We start from the raw sequence: 18,791 nt of genomic DNA, 5'->3' as shown, positions 1-18,791 counted from the left end.
GGAAAATCATGGGGATGAACACCACAGTTATCACTTCATAGTTTATTGATAACCACAGCACACTGTCTAAGTTTGTGTTATGAATAACAAGGGCTTTAAATTATTGCTGTTTTTCTTTTTTAGATAAGTCTACCATATTGCACACTGAGGAAGCAAGTAGGGATTGGGATGAGGGTCATGAGGATCCCAAGGACAGGGAGATGTCAAGTTTTAGATAAAGCTTGACCTTTCCATTATGGTTTTTATATGCACCTATATGTATGTGTGTGTATGTATATATATGTGTGTGTGTGTATATATATATATATATATGTATATATATATATATATATGTTAAACCTGTATTGTTTAGACTGTTAAGCAGTGGCTCTAATAATCTTGCTGTAAAACTTGCTACCAGCAAAAGCCTGATTCTGTTCCATAGCATTTGTGGGTTTATTCTAACATTGTAGCAGTACCAGTGAGAGATCAGGGGGGTGGGGGGAGGTGGTGTTTACTTGTTTTAGGAAGACCCAAGTTTATGCAGATGATTTGGCATAGGGCATACTTGTACTAAAATATTGCTGATTCACAGGCTTTGAGTGTGGGGAAAAGGCTGCGTTTACTGCTACAGCTGGGATTTCCTTGACAAGCTGAAATGTCTTTATAGTGTAGTCAAGACCTACCTGCTATTATTTGAAGCTGTAGTGTGTTATCATTAGTGAAGATAAGTTGTTGGATCTGAATTGTAAACTTCTTGAAATTTCTCCTAAGATGTCCTATCATCTTAAAACATACAAAGACACAAAACCTCCACAGCCAACATGCAGGGAAAATAGACATCTATTGTGAAAATGCTCTTCTGCTTAGGCTGTTAAACCTTATTCTGGAGAAGGAAGGAACAAGGAGTGAGGGGTTAATGTCATATTACTGGAATAATTAAGGGGTTTTTGCAATGAAAATCTTGACTTTTTAAAGTGCTTGGCTAGACAATTTTAACATAGAATTTAAGAAATTTGTTTTATTTGTAAATTGGTGATTGCATGTTTTAACATTTTTACTTAAGTTACTGTAATATAATAATGCATGCATTCACTCAGTTTTATTCTGTTTGGTTGGTTTGTTGTGCATGCCAGTTCCCCACCCCTTATTTACTGCAGTGTAAATTATAGTTCAAGGAAGAATGCCTCGCTTGTAACTTAATGCTGTATACTACACAGTTTGTTGTTCAGTTTAACATTCTGAATATTCATTTAAATGTGCTGAAGAATGATTTCCCGGTTTCATCTAATGCCTAAATCATCAGATTGCTCAGATGCTGCCTAAAATTAGAATGATGCATGAGATCCATAGGTGCTGGAAGTGGTTAACAGAACCTCTCAGGGTGCGCTGTGCTTATTAGGAACCTGCTACCCCGTGCTCGGAGCCGCTCTGTCCCCCTTGCGTGTTACGTAACGGATGGAGATTCGCAGATGAAACTAAGGGAAGTGATTATCTCGGCTCCAGAGTGCAGCGGAAACAAAACCCAGTTCATCTCTGCTCTCTCCTGGCATGGTGAAGGAATGGGATATTCTGAATGGACTGTTTTAGTTTTAGTTAAAAACTAAAATAAGTTTAATAGTGAAAATGGCTTCAGTTAGATATTTTCTTTAGACTTCTACGTGTCCCAGTCCACTTGTTCTCATCAGGAAGTGTCCTGCAAATTATTTTCTTAATGCTTAAATGTAGCATTGCATAACACTAAGGTACTCTGCAGAGACATATTTTCCGGGTTATATGGGTAAAGTGAAGATAAATGAGTTAAAATCTTCCAGAAAGAAAGAGTTTCATGTTTCGACTTAGTCTAGTAAGTGGTGAGATGGTCACAACTCCTTGAGATTTTCTAAGTGTGGGCTGAAAAAAAACCTTGCAGCAAGGGCAGAAGGCTCCCAAAAACAGCTGCCACCACGAGCCTCAAAAGTATTCAGATTTGGCTTTGGAAATGTGTCATTTTGGACTTCAGTGGCACTTCCTAGGAGAACACATTGTAATTGGCATTCGGCCAGCAGGATTTTGCAGTCCAAACTGGTGGAGAGTAGTTCTGTCTGCTCCCTGCTCTGGGCACCCTTGAGGAGGGGGAATAATGTCTCTTAGCCTTTACGTATTTATTATTCATGGTTAGACAGTCCAGTGAAATACTGCTGTAATTACCCTACCAAATGTGTGCCCTCTTCTGTTTAATTTAAAATATAAAAATATTAGGCATGCAGTCAAAGTGCTTCAAGTGAGAGCATTTTTTTCTGTTTGAAATGATAGTATTTCAGCCCTCATTTAATAGGTAAAAGCTATAAAGAAAGTGTGAAAATAACGTAGGTATATTAGTGATGAAGATTTAGTAAGGGAAGAGAAGTCATCTTACTAAGTCAAAACTAGCGATAGTCAATCCGGGAAAATCAGCTAGCAGCCCTATCTGTACAAGTGTATTTCCCATGATTAAAAAAATCAGCTATTACTCCTATGTTCTGCTTCTGAGCTGATCTTTTTTTTTTTTTCTTTTTTCCTGAATTATTTTATATGCTAACAGAGAAGTAGGCTGGAGACAGCTGTTTCCTGGTTTTACGTGCTGAAAACAAAATGGCTGGTATATATTAGTGCTGCAAAATCGCAGATGAAGAGCTAACTGCAATTAAGCTATTTTTATTGAATAGGAATTAAACAAAATACAATGATTTTGACTGGTTGTTGGGCAGCTGTTATTGGGTTGGAAGAAAGGGAAATGTACTTAAATTAAGTAAATTTGCAAACAAGTTTTGCAAACAAGTCTGCAGTTACTGCTGAAAAATAAAAGTTTTTTTAATTCAGAAGTAGATACTAGATGCATTTTAAGCTATGAAATTATGGACTGTTATTTATGTTCTTTAGCTCATGTTGATTGAAGCTTAGAGCTGGGAGCGCTTGCAGAAAAGATAGCATGGTATGTAGAACAAAAGCTTTTTTTTTTTTTTTTTTTTTTTTTCCAAGTAACCCTCCCTCCCAAAATAAACAATTATAGAACTTGCAAAGCAGCAGTATATGGATAGGAGAGGACTGCTTAGATCATTTTAGACTTTTCTATGCTTTTATTTATTAAAAAGTCAGATGAAGGATTTTGAAATACATCTTTTCTAATGTCTCGTGGAAGTTACAGATGAAATTATGTTAATTGGCACATATACGTTGGCCTAACAAGTGTGTATACATTGGCATGTCCTTCTCTTTGAAAAAGTTTCGAATTAAGAGATTTTTGTGACCTTCTGGAGAACTGATTTTTCAGCCGTGGAAGCAGAAGGATCATTACTCGGTTGCAATACTGGCAGAATTGGATGATTCGGGGCTAATAACTTCACAGTGCCGTTAGTTTTAGGTCCTGGTCTGGATGTACTCCAGATAAAATTCATCTAAAATAAAATAAAAAATCTGCATTGCAGCCATATGTTGACCTGCTGCATCTGAAATGGTCAAGGTCCTCATGGAGAATTTGAGCTTAGAAAAAGGCAGAATGCACTTGTTACCTGCAGGTCGTCTTGAGAGTCTCTCCATGGAGAACTCCATGTGAAAGGACTAGAATAAATGTTTTTGGTAGGGAAGAAAAGGTTAATATACTCTGTTTTGTTGGCGCTGTTCTTTCAAATGCAGGTGGTTTGGGGCTATTTGCTGTCCTTTGCAAATACTACATTTGCTAAGTAAATAAATGCTTTGGTACTTGCACATGATTTTACACAAAACCTGGCAAACAGTTACTTTTTACTCTGTACTGAGTAAAAAACATTGTTTTTTTCTGAAGAATCTAACAGACGGTCACAGTTATCCCAATCCAAAAGTGCTAGAAGGTATGATACTGCAGCATTAAGGCTAAGGTCTTTCAAAGATTAACACTTTCAGAACATGAGCTGTGCTGAAATGTTTTCCTTTTACATTTGTTTTGTCCAGAGCTACAGGAACAAGAGTCCTGGAGCCTGTGAGGTAGAAGAGACTAGGATCTTTGTAACAACATTTCCTATAAGGGGCCCCATAATGTAAACTCTGGAAGTTCTCGTGATGCCTGTGATATTTATCCCTTTCGATCTGAAAAGCACCGGCTATATAAAGATTTTAATTTTTAAATATCTGTTTGGAGAATTTTGTTAGATGGTCAATATAAAACATGGGAGTGCAAGACGGGGACATTTTGCTAAAAATAAGAATTTGCCCAGTAACTAGGGCAGGGGTGTAGTTAGGGTCAGCTGGAGTTGAGAACAGTTTGACATGTGACTGGTGTCACTCTGGCTGTCAGCTCAGCAGGAGATTACCTCTACTGATCACCCCTCAGATGTTGTCCGAGCAGTTGTATCCATGGAGCACGGCACCGCCATCGGGGAAAGCTCGTAGCTTGCTTTTTCCAAATTTGCTTTTGTCCAGTTTGGATCATCCAACACTAGTCACTCAGAAATTCAAAAATATTCTTACAAGGGATGTTGAGGGACAAATTAATATGGGATCAAAACTGTAGCAGTGGATGTTTGTGAGCATTGCTAGAGAAGCCTATTTTTATTTCTCAAGTTTCCTGATCTTGAATTAATCACGCAAGAGTCAAAGCGTTAGCACGGTAATAGCATGGAACCGTTACCATTTCCTAATCTGGCATGTGGTATTCACACCACAAACAGCTTCATGCTTCTGCTGGACTTCCCAAGTGTGCACTTCAGATTAATATACCTCACCAAGGCAGGATACCAGCCGTGATTCGGGATCGTACCTTCTCGGGGACTTCCGCAGCTGTGCGGCTCCAGCGGCAGCCCGTTGGGGTGGCCGCAGGGGGCTGTGCTGGGACTGCGTTTCAGATCTCTGATGGGATGAAGCTTTGGTGGAAGGGAGTTGTTGCCTGCCATCCTTTCTCCCCTGCGTATAACTAGTTCTGGGCTTCGTTGGCCAGCCAGGCAGACGTGCTGTTTACTCTGCAACACAGGATCTTGTCCAGATCTTACAGCTGCAGGTGTTTTCTCTCAGTAAGTTTTTAGGATTTCAAATAATTACTTAGTTTTTCTTGCAGGATGATCTAATCTTTGCTGAGGCTTCATTTTTGTAGCGAGTCTTGTGTATGATTGTGTCAGAGAACTCTGATCTTATTTAAAAAAAAAAAAAAAGAAGAATCCAGTGTAGGTGAGGAGCGTGTAAAAGTATAGGTGAAATAAAAGAAGGCTTCTGTTCCCTAGTGGCTCCTGTTAGCGAGAGGACAGGAGGCTGCTGCAGTGACAAACAAGTCTTGCCTTTAATCTTACGCAGTAAAAGTTCACGTTTTCAGGGCATCACAGTCTTAAACTACTATTAGGCCACACGGGGATATTGTGTGTTTGTTGCTAACTGTGCATCACTAAGTTAAGATATCCTTCTGGGGACCGGGTTACGCCAACTGCTTGTGTCTCCCGTGCTGAAATTTGCATCGTGTCCTCGCCTGGGTAATGCCTTGAGATAATTTTGAAGATCATGTTATAGAAGAGCTTATGGCCTCTGCTTTCCACATGTACCACTGAGGATTGTATTCAGCCTGACGTGGATCAGGAAAAAACACGTCTAAGTACAGCAGAACAGAACAGCTTTCTTCCTGATCGTTGCATTTAATCACAGGTATAAGTAATCAAAAATGCAGCGTGCTTGGGAGGCGTAGTGGTCATGAAGAGCTCCAAGGGAACCTTGGTAAGACGAGATGAGGAAGGCACAAGGTGCCCGTTGCTGCACGTGGGTTACGCGTTTTACGTGTGATTTGGGATGAGCGAAAAATGGAGAAGGAAAGGAGGTGTGTTCAAAGTCTTCCTTAGGGAACCTTGTAACATGACTTTTTTGTTGACTCCATGGTTATTTAATGACCTTCATATCTGTATCGCTTTTCCTTCATTGGACTAGATAAAACATGTTGACTTCTATGGGGATTATTTTGGAAGATGAATGACCGAGCCTGGGTTTGCAGCACAGCTCTTCAACGCTCAGTGTGCCACTGCAGAAGAACCCTGCCGGCCCCCTCCTCCCAGGCCCCCAAAACAAAACCAGAAAAGCTTCCCCACTGCAGCTTTTGCCTGTCAGGAACCGTGGGGGGTTAGGGTTGAGCTGATAATAATCTTTTCTACAAAAGTTAATTGTTGATGGTGCAGCAAAGACTGAAGGGGACACAAGGAATAGCTTTTCTGCCATTCCAGCATGTCCATGTTCTGCCGCAGGTTACAGTGTGGACAGAAGAGTCAGGACCTTGAGCAGGCAGGTTTTATTTTCAGTAAATATAGGAAGGGGAAGAAAAAGGATATTAGAAACGTTTGCTCCATGGGGAGCAGCAGTCAAGCTGGTAGAAAGAGTCTAGTTGTAAAAGAACAATTGGAGAAAAAGCAGTGCACCTTTCAGAAACTAGGTAAAGTTATGTGGGCAGGTTATGGGCAGGTACTCTGTTACTCTGAGGCCAGAAGAACAGATTTACTTTAATTTATTTATTTATTATTATTATTAGGAAATGGAACAAACAAAAATGCAGTGAGCTGATAATGACTAAAAAAAGAAAAAAGCCCAACAAACCCAAGGGAATCTCTAAATCCATATGTATTTTATCTGCCCTCCAGCATAAGACTTTCTGCGTCAGTTGGAATATTTTTTCTTTTTTAGCTTCAAATGTTGCAAGCATCTCTTTTTTTCCTTCAGAAGAGAAGTGATCCTAAATAATAAAATGCATAAAAAGAAACAAATACTGAGCCACAGCATGGCATTACAATACTTAAATTCTTAAAACTCGTGTATATATTCTCACAAGCAAGTCTGTGTCTCTCCTACTGTGGAACATTTTTTCCAAACATGGATGGCTATGGATATTATGATATATGATAGTCAGTTACTCTTTATTCTCCTGTCAAGGAAATTCCATGGAAGTAGTTTGTTTCAGAATTACTGTAACAAAACAAAACCTATAGCTGGTTAAAATAGAAGAACACTACATTTTGCATGGCACTCAAGTGTGGTAGATATTCACCCCAATTTTTGGAGGAAGTTTACCTAGCTTTCAGGTGGACATTGTATTTTATGTATTCCCTTTATGCAGAGCTTCTTGTATAGCAACACTGGCTTTGTGAAAATATATTTTAGACCATTTGATGTGCAATATTTTAGAACAGCTGCAGATGTGCAGACACTATATATATATATATATATATGTGTGTGTGTGTGTATATATATATATATGTGTGTGTGTGTATATATATATATATATATATATATATAACTTTTTTCTCCTGTGAGATTTCTGGGGATTTTACTTTCCTTTAGTTTTTTCACCTGGGCTTAATTTAAAAGATTGTCTTCCAACAGGCATAGTATCTATGTTGGACTTTCCTTTGACTTGTAACAGTTTAAGAATCAACTAATACAAGCAGACACTTTTGGTTTTGCCACAATAAAATGAATTGCTGTTCAGATTATAGACATTAGAAAGAATTAATTAGGTTATTTTATTAGCACTCATGTAATCTAATTGCTTACCTAAGCTGTACAAGTTTGAGGGGCTCAGAGTGACAGCTCAGATAACCAGAGTGGGACCGCTGAAATGCTAGAGGCAGTTCAGATTGTGTATCTTATTTCCTAGGCAACTAATACATGTACGGCTTTCCTAGTTTTTACAAGTATTTGTGCTGTTACGGAAGTAGCTGTCCTCATGGCAAAAATGGGGCAATTCTGTCCTGAGCTCTGGCTTGCAGATTGCCTGTCCCATCTGCTGCTGTAAGGAGATGACAACCCCAGTACTGGCCTGGAGCATCAGCACTGGTACCAGTACTGGGGACTGGTATATTTGGGACACTGAAGTGTGACGTTTTGGAGTTTACAGGGACCAAGTGGTTCTGCCTTAAAATGCCAACGCTTTGCTAACCCACTGCTTTGAGGAATGAAAAGCTGTATTCATCCTTTCGCTGCTTTGGGAGAGAAAGCTTGCGCTCGGCTTAACATTAGCCTTCCCCGCTGTGAAAGCAGGCTCATATACCTGTTTTTAATGTATGGGTCTTGTTAAAATATTTTCCCATAGACTTTAAAAAAATAAATTGAAACAACAAATTCTGTCTCGTGGCATTATGTTAACACCTACATTATCTGTGACTGAGCTTGAAACCTGTAAGATTGATCACAAAGAATTTTGCTGTCTGAGGCAGTGAAATAATTGATTAGCAGTAAACTGTCTATGCCTCTGCATTTGCATCAGCACTTAGAGGGGATGAGATACAAGTTTTGCCGATGGATTTCAGAAATTTTTGCTGATATAGGAGGAAAAACACCTTAGGACTTTGATTTCCATCCTGGGCTCTGAAAGGGAATGTGTTTTAAAGGTGGTTGAGCTTACCTCTCGCTTACCAGTGTAAGCAAGATCCTCCCATCTCAAGTGGGCTTTTAATCCTAATTGCAGGGCAGTGCCATAGCCAAATCAATGTTTGCTTTCCAAGTTTTGAACGTTGCTGGCCTTGTTAGGCTGTTTCGGGTATCTAATGGCGCTTATGAGAAGATGGAGCCGGGCTCTTCTCAGCAGACCATGGGGAAAGGACAAGAGTCAATTGTTAAAACTTGCAACAAGGGAAATTCCCGCTAGATAGAAGAAAACAAAGGTTCCCAGTGAGAGTAGTTGTGTCCTGGAACAAGCTGCCTGGTGAGGCTGTGAAATCTCCATCCTTGGAGATAGCCAGACCAGGACTGGACAAGGCCATGCACAGCCTGATCTGTCTCTGCAGATAGCCTTGCCTTGTGCAGAGACACTCAAGTACTCAAAATACACTTTCTGAAGGGAAAACAAGCAATCAGGAAAACACTGCTGTAGCATAGAGTTAGGAGTGGGGTTTTTTTTTTTTTTTTTTTCCCACTAATACTTTAGAGAGGAAAAAGCGGAGAACAAACCACACTAAGCTGCTGTGTAAGTCGGTGGGTTGCAAAGCAGTCCACTGAGGGCTATTAGATACAGAGATCTTACGTCTACTGGAGGAATCTCTGGACCTGCTCTCTTTTCCTTCCCCTCCAGGTGAATCTGGAAAAAACCCTTTTGCTCAGAGAGCATGGGTTCAGTTAAAGCTAGTGCCAGCGAGGCTGGCTTAGAGGCCTGTTTAGTAAATATTTAAAACCAAGCGAGGTGGACTAATTAGGCATCTCCTTACTGAAGAACGTGCTTTATTATATTTCGTTCAGACTGTTGGATGTTTTAAGAAACTGATTTTAAGATGGTGCTCCGCTGATGGTGCTCCACTTTAAAGCTTTAAGAAGGTTTTTGTCTTTTCTGAAAAATAAGCACTGTATAACTAAGATTTGACTGTTTTAGAGCAAAACTGGTTATGTCTCTTTTGCAGATGTTCAGTATGTGGTAGTAGATTTTTCCCTACTGACAGTCTGAAAGATGTATTATCACCTTTTAAATTTGGGACTGGCTATTGATGTGTGCTCCCTTTGCAATTACCGCGTATTCTTGTCTGTATTCCTGCTATTAGTCATAGCTAGAGAGACACAGTTACATCATGGGAACCAAAACATTTCCTTTGAAATAGAAGTTTTCTTAGAATATAGATTAGTCCTTATCAACAGAATGTATTTGAGTTGCCTGGGGCTAATGCACTGTGTAAGGCAGGCACGTTGCAGGTTATTTTTTCTGCTGTTGCTTAGATGCTGGATAAGGTTTGTGAAAGCCTTTCTTTCCTTCTCCTCCATAGACTTGCCATCGTTATGTGTTTCCTTATTGACCTGATGCTTAAAGAGGTGGCAGATGTCAAAGAAATGGTATGCGTCTATCTGCTTTAGTAGCTTTTTGAGTTAATTTTGTTGCAACTTCAGCAGAACAGCCTCCCTGAAGTGGAGACGTAGGGATCTGTGATAGGTACCTGGCATAGTCTGAAGCTTTTCTTTCGGGTTTGGATGAAAAGGAAAAGGTGAGTCATACGGGTAACTGTGCTTGGCCCGCACCATTTTCTTGAACACATTACACAAAGATCAAAACAGCTAAGAATAAGGCCATGAGCAACCTTGTCTAAATTGGCCCTGCTATGAATGGGGGGGGGGAGTTGGACCTGATGAACCCCAGAGGTCCCAACCTAGATTGCTCTGTCGTTCGGTTTCCCTGATAGAAAGAATAGAGACACCATCCTAAACACCTCTAATAAACAAACAAGCCCTTTAGGTTTTTTTTTTTAAGCAACAAAATACTTTTGTTGCTCCCATATGTGCCTCAAGAGAGGCAAATAGTGAGCTGTTTAAATGAAAGAGGGCTTTTTGCACCCTAGAACGCTGTTATCTTTTAGAGGCTGGAATTTAGCTCTAGAAAGGTTTTCAGGGATTCATTCGTTCTTGTTATGCTACTAGTGGTAATCAGAAATCTACAGATTGAGCTGTGCTGCCACTCGGTATCCCTGTGTCCCGTAGTGGGGATGAATAAATATGATTACTGGCCTGCTGTAATGGTTGATGTCAGTTACGAAGAAAGGATTGAATTTGGCTGTGTAGTGTATTTGACTGTTCTAGCTAAGATGCAACTGTTTGAGAAAGACGTAATTTTCAGCAGTTGCTTAAGCAGCTGTGAGACTTCCCAAATGCAGGAAGAGTTAGGTATAAAGAAGATGCTATTTTTATGTAATTACAGATCATACTACAACTGAAGGTTAACAAATTATTATTTTGGCTTGTTCTTCCTTCCCCTCCTCACTCTGAGGACTTGAAGCTCTCTGTAATATAATACCACGTAGAATTTGGGATGAAGATGGACCTTTCTGCACTGCAGCAAAGTGGTATTTTTTGTCTTCAGAAAGCAAAATAAATATATTTCAAGTGCATTTGTACCAAGATAGTGCAATTTGCATATAAATTTAATCTGCTATCAATATTTTAATTCCTACTGTGTTGCAAATCACATCTGTGTACACTGGATGTAACAATGTTGTTCCTTAGTCTGCTGCTTTTAAGCCCTGGCTCTTCTCTGTCTAAAGGGTCTAACCCCTTTGCTGGTGCTTGAGCAGAGGGGCCAGGCTGCCAGAGCTGCTTTGATCCTTATGCTTTTTTTTTTTGTTAACACTTATCTTTAAAAGCTGTAGGTAATCTGTTTTTAAAGGCTATGGATAAAAGCGTATGTAATTTTTGGGCTTTGGAAGCAATGCCGAAAAGCAGCCAGGTATGTGTTGGGTATGGTGAAGTGAATGAGGTAATTGGGGTTGTGCAAATAGCTTAACTTGCCAGGCAACCGAAGGCCGCCTGTTTTGTCCATAAATGTCAATGTAGGGATTAAGTGTGGGAGGTCTTATCTATACAGAATTGAATTCTCTCAGGCGAGCGGCTGGACCGTATCGCTACAGTAATGCAGCTGACTTACAGTGTATGTTTACTGTATAAGCAGTTTAGTTCCATTAAAAGGATTTGGGTTGATCCGAGGAGAACAGCAATTCTGTCGTTTTTGGGGCTCTAGAACTTACCTGAAATGTTGCCCGGTTGTTTTCCACTAGCGTCTGCAAAGATCATGAAATGGGTGAGTTAGTTTTTAAGCAGCGGAACGGGTGGTGGGTTATGTTCATCGTACGAGCGCCTTTTTGGTTGTTCGATGCTTGCTTAAATTCAGTAAAACCATGAAACTGTGGAAAAGGACGCTTTGGTTGGCCAGCATTGGTGCTTAAAGCCTGTATAACTAAAACTAAAGGTGCGTGTATGTTCTCGGAGAGTAAAATGGCAGGGAGATCTGGAGATAACCTGAGCTTCTCGCCGCCCCGCAGCGCTCGCTGATGCTGTTTACCCCTCGCAGACTTTGTTCTTCTAGGGACTTTTGAGGCATGTAAGTAGCTGCTAGCAGAGGGTCTTCAATCCAGAAGGAAATCAAGGATGATGCTCTGCCTGCCTACTTTTATTCATAAATACAATTATATTTACGTGGTGGTTATCATACAATTCAAGCGATCAGTCTAGTGCAAGTTTTCAACAGTTTGATGTTAATTTTTTTCATTTTTCTTCACTTCTGACTTTTGCACATCCCTTTTAAGTGCCAGACAGTATCCCTAGCGTGCTGAAATACTGTGTGCTGGGAAGCATAAGAAAAGTCAGTTCAGTAGCAGCCCCTGCCAGTTGTGTAAAGTACCTGTGTGTAAGATGTCTCAGGAAGCATGTGGTTTTTTAGTTCTTTATAAATGCAGTAGCCGTGGGGTTTTTGTTAGTGGAGGTGCTCTGGATATTTTAAAATTTTGTTTAAAAAGATATTTTATATGTTTTAAAACGAGCCACGGTCTGTTTTTAAACAGATCTCAAAGCCAAAATTAATGTGAAGGCTAACTGATTATCACATGGAGTGTTTTTACAGGGGTTCTGTATGGACTTGGTTTTGATCAAATTCACACTTCTCAAAGAGTCAGAGTGCTGAATGCAAGGGAAATTAGGACAGAGTCTTGGGGGGTGCAAACTACTTGATGATTAACTGTTATTAATTACCCCAAGACAGTATAATCAGAGTCAAACTCATCCATACAAGCATGCACACAGATAATGGAAATGAGAAAACAGTGTCTTGGACATTATTGCAAAACTGGAGAGAATACAGAAAGTTGCAGTGTAAGTTCAAGGTATGGGGAAATTATTCCATACTCTGACGGGGGAAGAATTCTGGGTGTTGAGTTCATCAGAAAGGGTGGGAGCTGACTTCACTGTGACATACAAATATTTTGAAAGTGTCTTTGGAAGTATCAGGTGCCAGGCGTCTGGTTAATGTAGCACAGCAATATATAGCATATAGCACAGAACACCAACAGAAATGAGAATTTAAAATTTGGAAGAAGGCACAGTGTTTTAATAGGATGAATAATCGTTGCAGCTAAGTGAAGGGAGGTGATTTTTTTGGTGGTAGAAGAGGCAGATAGTTCTAGCATAACTGAATGAAATTATATGGCTTCTACACTGCAGGAAATCGGGCTAGATTATTTAATGGGCCTGTCTGGATTTTAAAATTTATATTTTAAAAAACAAATTTCTCAAATAGGAGAGCAGCTATGCAGACGTATGTGCATGCTTATATACACTGTCACCCAGTGCTCTATGAGAAAAAAGCTCTTGCAGAAAGTGGTTAGGTTAACCTTAGTGTGTTAGGTACATTGGCTAGTTTCCCGCTGCTTATGCTTCTGCTTTTGAGAGGTCTGGAAATTGCCTTTCAGAAAACTAAATGTTTGTTTCTGTTAGCTTTGTAGACCTACACAGATATGGGAAAATAAGGTAGAGCGTTTTCTGATATTTCTGTTGTGATGTGCAATGCACTTGAGTTCTGTGTTCGTTCTTTTAAAGAAGCTGGCTCTGTGAAAGCCTGAAAAAAAGCAGATAATCAGATGAATTTGTACCTGCCCATAAAGATGAAATACTTTGACATGATTTTGCCATTAGGTATTCAGGTGGTGCTTTCCTTCTTTTGACTTCTACTCCATATCTGCAGCAAAGCTTTCAGGTTTATTATTGCTGTATCGAATCTCGTTTCATCCTTGAGACTAAGCTAAATGTAAATGTGCATCAGTCTGTCTTGAGGCATTTTAAATTTTTCTCTTGACCTTACAGTGTTGGTTTACTGGGCTCTGTGCTAATGGGCAGTGATGTGAAACCCGAGGGGCAGCTTGCAGGCTCTTCAGTCACCTGGGATTATCATCCCCTATGTTCAACAGTGCCACCATCTACGGAGGATTTTTTGGAATGTGAGAAATAAATTGGGAGGATGTAATATTTCCTATTAGAAAACAAGTTCCAGTGTCAGAAATTCTTCCAAATTTTGCATTTGGGTCTCTTAAAAATATTTATTTATTTATTAAAGACCAAAAGATATTGAAAATAGTGGATCATTTAAATTCAAATTATAATTTCACCTGGTTGTGTTCTGTGTGGAGCATCTTTCTGCTTTTCACAACTTTTATACAGTTAGTCTTTCTAGCTTTATAATAACTGCCTGCTCGAGGAAGCTAAAGTGAGAACTTAGTCATAATTTATTTAATCAGCAGAACAGATGTTTCACTGCAAACTTCCATTAATAAACTTCAAAGTTGGTCTGTATAAGTAGAATAATTTTAGCACTAACAGGTTCCTTCATAATCTTCTCCATAGCAGTGATTTTTAAGTGTAATTATTTAACGTAATACTGTGCAAAACTTGGCCTCATTAAATTCAACTCCCAACAGTCTCGGTATTAAATTGCCAAGCAAAACAAAGGTAAGTATAAACAAATTTTTTAGCAGGTGGTTTACACCTCATTCAGGTAGTAGGACAGCATGAGGGAAAAATAATTAAGTCAATTAAGAAATACTAAGAAAGAGCAGTAAGGTGACTGCTAGGTTTGGTCACAGGTAAGATCACGCACGGTTTGAGCAGTGTGAACCAACACAACTACCAGGAAAATGTTCCTGTGTAGGGATTCCTGTTCAAACCCTGGACTATTGGTGTGGGTTGGTACATAATAATCTGGTTTTATAGCAGTTAAATTAAGCTGTAACCACAAGCAGTTCTTTACAAAGGGAATATTTTCAGAAGGTGGCCAGCAAAGTTATTCTGGAGGAAGAAATGTACCCTGTAACCGACAGAGTCAGGCTGAAGTGGAAGCTGGAAAGCCCTAGGATTAAAAATAATGCCGATAATAAAGAAAACGTTAGCTGAAGAAGCAGCACGGTGTCAGAGGGTGTCTGCGAAGGTTGGGCTCCATCCGGGTGTGAGAAAACTGCACTCAAACAGTCGTCCGCTTTGGGATTTAGATCCCACTTGCAGGGTAACAAGCCCGTTTCTGGGGCCGGTCTCGGAGGGGGTCTGCAGCTTGCAAACCCGTGCCGAGCCGTGCCGGGCTGGCCACAGGGCATGCGCCCCGGCACCGCCGAGGTTTGCCCAGTACCAGCTAACGAACTTCCCTGCGCAAAACCGCCGCGTTACCTGCCCGCGCTGAGGCCCGCAGGGGAGCGCTGGGGCTTTGCAGAGGTGGCGTCGAACGAGCCTCGGAGGACCGGCCTCAAACCTGGACGTTCGGGCGCAGTTCGGTCTGCTGTAACTTTGCCTGAAGGACTCATACGTGTCTCGGTCTTCTCTGAAGACACCTAGTGCCGCTGTCCTGGTGGTCCAGAGCTTCCTGCGTTTGCTGCGTGGCAGGTTACTGGGGTGGCGGGAGCCGCTGCTGCCTTGGTTTCCGGCCGGGAAGGAGGAGGATATTCACCTGAAAAAGACCCAAATACAACGAAACATCCTCAGGCTGGTTCTGAGTCATCCCACGTCTAGCATGGAAGGTCAACCCGTGGCTTGGAAGCGCAATGTTTCTTTGCCATGTTGCATATATTCCTGTAAAGTGTATTTTTCTTCATGCTTTTCCAAACGAGTTTGGTCGTTAGCCGAGCTGTGGGATTTCTTGCTTCTACTGTCTTTTCCTTGCAAAGTTTCCTGACGTTGTAACGTTTTATCTAACCACTGCCAGGGTTTCTGGTTCTGAAATTTGTGCCATCTGCTGTCATCAGATGCTTGCATCTGTAGTGGTAAGATAAGCACAGGCGGAAAATGTGAAAACAAAGCATCAGGCTGTTTTTACTTTCCCTTTTTTTTAAACCAGTTTTTAAGATGAAAAATTGAGGGTTTTTAACATAGTGCAATTATTTTGTTTCCCATCATTTAAAACCAAGCTGCATTTAAGCTATTTTCCAAATAAAGCTCTCGTTAATTGTTTCTGATTACATTATCTATCTCTGTAAGAACCTTTATTTGTAGTTCTGTATTTTATTTGGAAATAAAGAGTATTTTTGTTGCTGTACATACTAATAGCATCATATGATCAGAGTAAAACCCTGTTTTCTTTAGGTGCTGAATCAGTTGAACTGATCCGTGCTCTCTGACTTGCATTTGGATAAAATCTGAAGTAGCAGCACCCTAACTAAACTACTAGTACTCGTGAATTTAAACACCTTAAACCAGATCCTACTTCACCGTATGCCTGTTTAATGGATAGCTTACATACCAGATGCATGCTGGCATATTGATACATGAAAAATTATTCTTTGTTTCTAAAATTATTTTATTTACCTAACCCTAGCAGCTTTTTGGCCTTCCTGTAAATACATCGCTGTCTTTCCAAAGTGATGAAGGAGAAGGGAATGCATGCTCACCTCCTAGGATGCCAGTAACCTGCATCATGTTAAGTGGCAGAAAATACTTCTAAGCTGTCTTGTGTAATGTGCTAGCACTAGAGTGATTCTATCTCTTGGTTGATAAATCAAAAAATTTTACTGCAAAGGGCTTCTGTAATTGTCTTAATTAGGAAGATTTATGTATGGGCTCCGCAAAGCAGCTTATGACATTGCATACAGTGCAACAGCAGCTTGTTTAATCTGGTTCTGCAGTGACAAACTGCGGTGGCATCCTCCAGCATGTGTAAACTTGTCGCTGGACAGCCAGAGGTGATGTTTTGACACTTTGCTGTTCTTCCTTTTCAGATCCTTTTGCCTTTTCTTGTTCAGAGCTAAGTTCAGTACTGTAAAATGCAGAAGACAAGCCATATATACATATTTATATATAGAACTATATAAATCTGTTGTTATTTTTCTGTTGTGGTTTAGAACCTCAGGAGTCAGAAGAAAGGTGACTCTACAGCTTGTCTGGGTTGCATTATTGCTAGTTCAGTGTTTAAGCATAACTCTTAAAATTGCGATATTCAGATTTTAGGACATTGCAGACTGGAAGAAGGTTTTTGGTTGCTTGTGGTGGAAATAACTTCAATCAAAACTGGTAAAATGCTTCTAGAAAACACCTTGGCGGTGCATTCAGTGGAAATAAAATGCCTCAGCTGCAGTATAAGAGGGCAGAGTGCAACAACAGCTGGTGATGGAAAAAATATCCAGTGTTACATCTGTTTTAGAAAATAATGAAATACTGAGAAACGTAAGGGTTTTAGATGGGATTCTGGTTTTCTTTTCTCTTTTATTCTTCCTTCGTTATCTTGCTGTAATTTTGCTAGCCCATTCAGCTTGAGAGGCAACTTAAACGACTTTCTTCAAAACTGAAAGACGCAGCATGGCTTGGAGAACGATACTGCTTCTATACCAGCAGGCCCAGGTACGTTTAATGGTGACACCGCGACTGTCGCTATCACGCGCGCGCCTGAAGCTGGAAGCCCGTAGTTTCATACTACATATTAACGGTGACGGACTGTAGCGGGAAAGTGCTGGTGTGCTCTGCCAGAAATCAATTTCCTGTTGTAAGGCGTCGCGGAATCAATACAGCTGGCCAAGGTAATTGAATTAAGTACGTGTAGGTAGACAAGCGTTGGAGTCGGCAGGCGAAAGCAGGGGCGAGCAGCGCCGCTGCGCGAGCCGGGGCAAAGCACCGACTAGGGCTGGAGCAGCAGCACCTCCTCCCGCCCGAGGCTCCGAGGTGCTTTCTGGCATCGCGTGCGGGTTGCAGGGCGCTGCCTGTCGTCGGAGGAACATGGGGTTTTTGAATGGGAACTTCGTGCTTCGGTTGCTTGTACCAATTTCTCAACTAGTTTTAGGACCGAGTCTTTCGAAAATGTTGTTTGAGTTTTTAATTAGAGGAGTGCGTGCAAATCTGAAGACATAATTTGCCCTCCTGCTAAGACTAGGTAACTCTTGTTCTAGCTGATAGACGCATGTGTTGTGTGTACTGTTAATTGTTTTTAGTTAATTACATTTTGACATATTTAGCCAGTTGGAATAATCAGTCTCTGTCATGCTTTTTTATTTGAAGCTCAAACTGCTTGTGGTTGCTAAAGGCCCAAGACAGCCTTATTAAAGTAGACAAGTATTTTATAATTTGCAGATGGAGAGCGAAAGCATATCGAGTCCGTGATGACAAGGAGGGAATTCGGAAGTCAGTTGTCACTAATCCTCCTTTTTCTCTCTCTGTGTTGCCCCGTTTCTTCCTCTCTAATGTGCGTACGCTCCCGTACCAAGTACTGAAAGGTGTCACGAGCAGAACCAAGAACCTGCCCAGCTCGTGGCGAGTTTTAGAAAGCTGCACGACTGCCCGGTCAGTAGGGTTGATCTTCGATTGCCTTTTGAAGGATGCATGTTACTTTTCTCATAAGTTTTCCTAGCTCGTTTTTTTTTTCCTTGCTACATTTATAGGCATTGTATCTATTCCAGTTGGAGAGTGAAGGAGTTTATAAACCATTCTGTTTGTATATGCTAACACCACAATTAATTCTACGCTCATAAAGTTTGAAATTGGGAGCTCCTATCTCAAGATGAAGCAGGCTGTGCCTTTCAAAGGGCTAGAGTGATATTTTGCTATTAAAATAAATAAATAAATAGGATTTTAATGTCAGTGAAAACACACTTGTTTGCATATCTTTGTTTGTGTTTAACTTTTGGCCTGGGCTATGCCTCCTAGGAGCTCCGGTGGTACTGAGTAAGGCCAGCTGAAGCCACATTTCCCCAGGGGAAGCTCTGCTCCGCGTTGCGTTTGAGGCATGGAGGTTCACGATGAGTTGGAAAAAGCCTCCGCGCGTGGCAGGGCGTCTGGGGGGACTGTGGCCACCGAAACCCCGCCACCTCCTGGAGCACCTGCCTGCAAAGGGACGTGCTTCCTCCGCCTCCGAGGAGCTCTCAGCAGCAGAAAATGGGAAACTCCACTCTGGGGTGGTAAAAGAAGGGGAAGGAGCTGCTCTGCTTTTCTGGGCAAAGCATGTTTCGGACCCAATTACAAATCAGGGGACCGAGCTGCCCTCCGAGTCGGTATTGGCATCAGTAAGGAATGAGGCTCTAGCTTTGAACGTGTTGCTTGAAACGGAATTTCTTTTCATACCAGCTCTCTAGTGTGTGTCGTCTGTGCCGCAGATG

General features: G+C 40.9%; 1 protein-coding gene across 1 annotated transcript in view; it reads left to right on the top strand.

Annotated features, from left to right (window-relative positions):
- TANC2 (tetratricopeptide repeat, ankyrin repeat and coiled-coil containing 2) overlaps positions 1 to 18,791 on the top strand; it is a 239,560-nt gene that overhangs the window by 64,011 nt on the left and 156,758 nt on the right. The gene's annotated exons all lie outside the window — the stretch shown is intronic.

The sequence above is a fragment of the Rhea pennata genome, chromosome 26, assembly GCF_028389875.1.
Source record: "Rhea pennata isolate bPtePen1 chromosome 26, bPtePen1.pri, whole genome shotgun sequence".
Taxonomy (NCBI): Eukaryota; Metazoa; Chordata; class Aves; order Rheiformes; family Rheidae; genus Rhea; species Rhea pennata.
The sequence above is the reverse complement of the archived record's forward strand: the minus strand, read 5'-3'. Positions and strand labels throughout refer to the sequence as shown.